General features: G+C 44.7%; 1 long non-coding RNA gene across 1 annotated transcript; it reads left to right on the forward strand.

Annotated features, from left to right (window-relative positions):
* Positions 1 to 106: 106 nt before the first annotated feature.
* LOC130539964 (uncharacterized) lies at positions 107 to 4,977 on the forward strand. Its single transcript, XR_008954264.1, has 2 exons — positions 107 to 895; positions 4,076 to 4,977. It is a non-coding gene; the product is annotated as an uncharacterized LOC130539964 (long non-coding RNA).
* The last annotated feature ends 1,430 nt before the right edge of the window (positions 4,978 to 6,407 follow it).

Genomic DNA, 6,407 nt, shown 5'->3' on the forward strand with positions numbered 1-6,407 from the left:
CCCTGCGAGCTCAGAATGAACTTTTCCTGGAGGCGAAAAAAGCTTTTGTGGAGGAAGTAATTTTGTATATTTCTTTCGTCCAATCGGCTGTTCAGATAGAAATCCGCGCCTCACCTCGGAGTAGTCAATTATCAAAGCCCCCTCCACCCTCCACCACCACCCCCCAAAAGATCATCAATCATGTAAGGAGATTGAAGTTTAGAGGAGGAGCAAAGCCGCGGTCATCGATTGCAGTGGAGCCCTGTTTGGAGTCTTGGGCACTTTTACGCACAAAACAGAAGCAGGCCACGCATCCCCTTTAAGATTTAGCTCCATCAGTACTAAGATGGCACCGTGGCCGCATTGACAGACTCTCATAAAAGCTCCATTTATGGCTTCGTAACACTTTTGATGGTCGAAATTAATTATTCACAGGTTAGGATTAAAGAAGACACGCGCTCAGGGAGATGGGTTGCGGCTACCGTTGGAGGGTCAATAAACTCCCGCCCTACCCAACAAACAAAATAGCCAGCAGAGTCGCTCAGGGTCAATTACAGAAATAGCGGGGGTCTTAAAAAATAGTGGGTGAAAAAAAAAAGATTTAATAAATGAAACCGTGGCAACAGTTATGTTTGTTGGCATAAATGGGGGTGGGAAGTGAGGGACTGCTGGGTTTGACAAACGACTGTGTGGACATTTCAACGCGCAATACCCCGGGAAGGAGCTGCAGAGCGGTGCGCAGAGAGCCAAGGCATTCACCGTCTCCAAGACTCTCTTCCACTGTAAACACAAGCCGCTCGGCAGCCTCGACCACTGAAGACTGATATTTTCATAAGCTAAATACTATCGTTCACGTTGATTTGTGCGCTAACGCTTGACTTTTTCCCCCCTTCCACCCTCTTTCTGGACAATCCCGGTAAGTGGAATCAACCTTGTGTTGTACTTTATTTGCCGATTTGTTGCAGTCGCGCGCATTTAAGTAGAAAAGACGCCTTTCCAGGCTCGATTTTTGTATTTTATGATAACGTTATTGTTTTGGGTTTTTTAGACTCTTAAAAGCCACCTCTCGCTGATTTTAACGCACAGGCTACAGATCGTGCGGCATTTTTCCAAAGTTATTGTTGAAATATGTGATTTGGCCCCGAGGCAAGTGATGTAAACACCCGAAGTGTGTGAAAATAGCGGAGGCTAATTATGCGTGTCCACGGCTCTAGAAAGACACCCATGCCTATAAAACTTCCAGCAACGACTCAAAACGACGGGAAATTTGGGACTCCATCTTTTGTTAACTATTTGTTGGACTAATTAATAGCAGCTATAAACTCAAGCCTTCACCATTAGCTACGTTCAGGTTTCGAAATTGGTTAATTTTGGCCCATTAACGCCACCTGATGCCACATTACGCGAGCCGCTGTTTCATTTTCTAATTTTATTTTAATCACCATTCACTGAATAGGTGATTAAAATTAATTTTCATCATAAACAAGACCCGTGCCAACTTAAATCCCCTTTTGTCTGCAACATGACGGCGTTTGCAAGCCAAATAATTCCAGAAGGAGGACTCTCAGAGGCGATGATCCGTTTTTAAAAACTAGTTTGGGTTTCCAGGTGCGCGCTCACTATTCGTACGCATATGAAAAAAAGGCGGGGGGGTGGACGAAAAATCAGGGGATGACATTAACAGGCGGTAAAATTTCATCTGGTGGTGTCAAATTGGGGTCAGTTTAGGGTTAAAGCTCTCGGTGTCCGTGTGGGACATGGCCAGCTGCGGTTGGGTTCATCTGGAGGAGGGGGGGGGGGGGCAAGATCCATTTCAAGGAAAACACTAGTGGGACAATCACCAGGCTAAAGATCCACTGAATGTCACATCCTGAAAGGTGCGCGGGGCCGCCTGCCTGCTTTCAGGCGGCAGCACGGAGACCTCCCCCCCTCCTCTGTTTACTCGTTCGCGGGACTTACACGTCCTCTCTCCGTCTCCTGCCCTGCAGGGCTCGGCTGTTACAGGCCAGCCTGTTGCTAAATATGGAGAGAAATGCATTGTTGATTTAATTCCCTCAAAAAGATTACTGATATGAAACGGGCTTCAAATCCTCTTAGTGACCTTAAACACTCCTGGAGAAACAATTGGCGCTCAACCACAGGAACAAATAAAATCGCCCTAATCTTGTTTGTAACTTTGTTCTTCTTTGGCCCTCTTCACTATTTGAGATTATGCAAATCAGCTAAGCTAATGTATAGAGGCGCCGAGATAAGAGTGGATCACAGCCTCATATACTGGAGTTCACGGGAACCTCTTCCAGCCTGTCCAGTCAAAAACGGGAATTAAGCGATACCCGCTCAGTCATTTTATATAAAACTTTATTTTTAACACAGAGCTTCACATTGTCTTATACACCTACTGAGGCCAAATTCTGCTAATTTCAATTATGCGTCTTTGCCCTCTTTCCGGTTAGGTATATTTAAAAATTGCATCTCGAGTGAAAGTTTGATTTACTGATGATAATTTGGCACCTCGTTGTTTTGCTCATGCTGAACGCATTAGTCATCTGGATCTGAACTCTCTCTGACCCTGGAATGAAATGTGACTATAGGGTTTCAGAAAGTAGCGTGAGCAACTCAAATACTTGTAAAAGTTTCGCGACTAACTGTAAATTCTTCGGCTCCAAAGCCTCATTTTCCCCTCCACCGATTCTCAGACTCTGGTGTCAGCGGGTTAGTGCAGGGGAGGAGGGACAGAGAGGGAGAGAGAGGGGGGAGACCATCGCTGAGGGGAACCGCGGCTTCTCCCTGCGTAAAAGCGGCTCTCATTGGAAATAGGCGGCCATATAGCGACACCTGGCGGTTTTAGAGGGCATCGATCTGGTGAAAGCGTTGCAGCAAATCAGAGACCAATAAAACTAAAACAAAAGAAGTCATTAGCTAAACTGGCGCGATTAGTACTTTTTTTAAAAAATTGCGTTTGATTTGATTTAGATTGTAATGCTGGCGAGTCCATTCAGATTCGTAACGACACAGAAGCACGAACATTAAAATTTAGAGAAGAAAATGTCTCTGCCCGTGTGGATGCATTTTTGGCTCATGGAGTTTTCACTCGTTTGCAGCTCGGATCCTGTTGGAACCCAGCACGTCTGGAAATGCTGTCATTTAAGCAGCTTTTAACGCGATGATTTGTCTTCAGGTGAAGGCGCCATTATTCTGAAAGTGTGAATTAAGGATTCAAATGAAATTATTTCCTACGTTAAAAAAGTGAAACAATAGAAATAAAAGAAAAATTAAAGTCGAGGATATGGAAAATTAAATATTCGAGAAAAAACACCGAGGCCGAAATTATTAAAGCCTGTTGTTATTTTTGTATCTGGTTTTAATTATTTCATTTGAAAAATCTGAAACAAATATATTTGTTTAAATATAAAAATAATCGAAGCACGTAGTGTCCGGTTAAGTTATTGTTTATTATACTATTTAACAACAGAAATGAGCCGACGGTAAATTTAATGCTAAAAGTTCACACGTCAAATTTGTAGACTAAGTCATTCTTTTCATTTCTATTATCTGAACGCGTAAAAACAAATAAAAATCACCTTGTGGAGCTCCGAGTGTCAGTTCTGCTCAGCTGTGACACACTTTGAGCAGGTCACCGCCGAGATTAGAGCCCGTCGTTAACGCCTGTGTGGATACACCAAATGCTGATTTAATGAGCTTGCGCCGGGTGTTTGTCCCAGAATACCTGGTGTGCATGTGTTAGGAACGCCACAGACCGTAATCCTCCTGTTTTTCCTCCTTAACACGTGGTTTTGGGGACAGCTCGATACGCGCAGCCACAAAGGCGCGCGGGAAAATGGCTATAATTTTAGATATCTTTTTTAAAGGTTGGATTGAAACAGATCGAGGCTCATAAAGGCCCATATCCAGCCACATTACCAGATGTAATTGAGAGAAGTTTAAGTGGAGGCCGGGAAAGCGAGGAGTTAATAGCGGTGACCCTCTTGCTGTGCCTCTGTCGCTCATCATTTATCAGGCTTAAGGGGCTTAAACAGGCAGCCCAGGCCCACCTTTTATTACATATCAAACCCTCTCTCCCTTATCTGCATTATAGGAAGTGCATGCATCGTTGCCTGTTACGCGGATTTGGAAATAGAAACATGTCCAATAAAGTCGCCCTCCTCCGCTGATCTGAGGAAATATGGCTCCGGGCGCCGGAGAATCAACCCCGGCGATTTAAGCCTTCATTAAATTGTCTTAATTCCCCCACTCAGCTTTAAAATGAACACAAATTCCACCCTCGCCTTGTTTGTCCAGCCTGGGAGCGGGGAAATGTGAAGTGTCGACGTTTTCAAGCTTCCAATAAGATCAGAAAGGGTATAAAACTACAAAGTTGAAAGTGCGCGAGTGTCCGAGATTACGCACGGAGAGCAGATATTTCACACGGCTGTAAAAAAAAAAAAAACTGCTGTGCATGTGCGATCAGAAAATAACATTCGATTTATGAATAAATGCAGGTAATTAAAAAAAACTGAATAGATAACTGTGCTGTATTTACCTCTAAGCTACCTTTCAATAATCACGAGCTTCGCTTAGAGTCTTTGCTGTATTAGAATAAAAAAAAAAAAAAGATTTCTAAAAATGTCTTTCTAATTCTAAAGTTGTTTTATTTGTTGAAGCAACCCTGACCCCGTGTTGTCAGCTCAACTTGAGGGTTGCCCAACAGGGTTTCCTCCAAGGAGGGCTCAGGCAGTCAGCCTGAACGCAGCTGCATTCACATGGGCTGGCTGCTTTTGATATTCCAGTCACACAACAGAGTAAACACTGCTTTCCCGTTCAATAAACATCATTGACGAGCCTCCATATCCGCCCATTGAAATTCACTGCCGTTTTCATTTGTAAATGGAAGTTTTATTTTAACCAGCATTAAATCTGTATCATGTTGAAACAACTGCTTCTGTGAAATTATGGATGTTTTAATGCTGTGACATTAAAATGTATTTTTTTTTAAAGAAAGGGTTATTTGTGTGTGTGTTTTCTTCCTCATAACAAATGCTAGATAACTAGCCAACAAAGCTATACGCGCTAAAAGAACAAAAAAATCATTTTAAAAAAGGTGTTTGCATTACAATGAATGGAATAAAACGTAAAGTTGTTTAACCCGACACCGTGCGGCCTTCACTTGAGAAAAATGAGCAGGCAAACAAATGCAGACGTCTCCTGTTTGTGTGTTTTGGTTTTGTCCTGCTTTTATTTCCTTCCTGTTTACGCGTTCCCACTCCCGCCACCTTCCCCACTCCCTCCCTCCCTCCCTCCCTCCCCCTCTATCTCAACTGGTTGGGCGGGAGTTCACATGATCAAGCCTGCCACCCAGGTAATTACCTGGCATTGTCAAATAAAGCGGCCACTGATTCAAATGAGCAGTGAAATATCAAAGAGCGCCGTTGCCTTTGCGGCGGCGGCTCATCCACGCAGGAGACGGAGAGGAGATCTGAGAGCTCGGGGGAGCTGCAGGGAGGCAGGGACAACATTCAGCCTTCCATTCCTACATAAATATCACCAATGTCGGCAACAGAGCCAAACATGTCCGGGTTCACCCGAGCGTGTTTATTGGTATCACACAGCCCGCTTGTCCATTATTAGCGGCTGGTATCCTTGATGGTGGCTGCAGAGCAACTTCAACAAGAGCGACGACGCTGTGCTGACAGACCTTGCTGATGTGCTTCCCGCTGCGTGTCTCTCCAAAGGTCAGAGGTCGGGGAGGCATGAATCCAAATGTGCTCTGAAGCTGTCACGAGTGGAGCGGTCATCCGGTGCTTCTCTGCTCGTCTTTAATCTGGATTTAATGCTTTTATGAAATCAAACGTGAGATAGAGGTGAACCTGTCAAGCCTAGAACTGAAGAGTCCGATTAGCTCGGTTAGCTAAATTTAATTGATGCCCTTTCCTTCAGAATCACGCCTTGTCCAGGGAGGTCTAACAACGGGACCTTTGACCCCTGGACACCGTAAGGGGATGTTGATCCCAGTGAATGATGCCAGCGCTCTGGAAAGACGCGTTTAAGGAAAGAAAAAAACAGCTTCCGCGAGACAAGCGGCGTCCTGGGACTTCCGCCGAGCGCGGCGAGAGTACCTGTGATTTGACTTGCCACTTCTAAATGGAAGTTGAATAGGTTACAATGAGCAACAACAAATAACGCTCACGATGCTTTAGTGGCTGCTTCTCGTGGTTGCAGGCGAAATACGGCTGCCGTAGATGTTTGAGCGTTTAATGCGGTAAACACACACTCCCCGCCCCCCTCTGGCACTCGCAGGGCTCCCAGGGACACTTTGCATGTTAATATTCATAGGGCAGTGTGTTGGATTATTAATTATTAAGCGCAGTAAAGAAGCGCAGCGCTTCAACATTAGCGTGTCTTGCTCTTTCATCCGCGGCACCTCAGGACGG

Source organism: Takifugu flavidus, chromosome 16 (assembly GCF_003711565.1).
Source record: "Takifugu flavidus isolate HTHZ2018 chromosome 16, ASM371156v2, whole genome shotgun sequence".
Taxonomy (NCBI): Eukaryota; Metazoa; Chordata; class Actinopteri; order Tetraodontiformes; family Tetraodontidae; genus Takifugu; species Takifugu flavidus.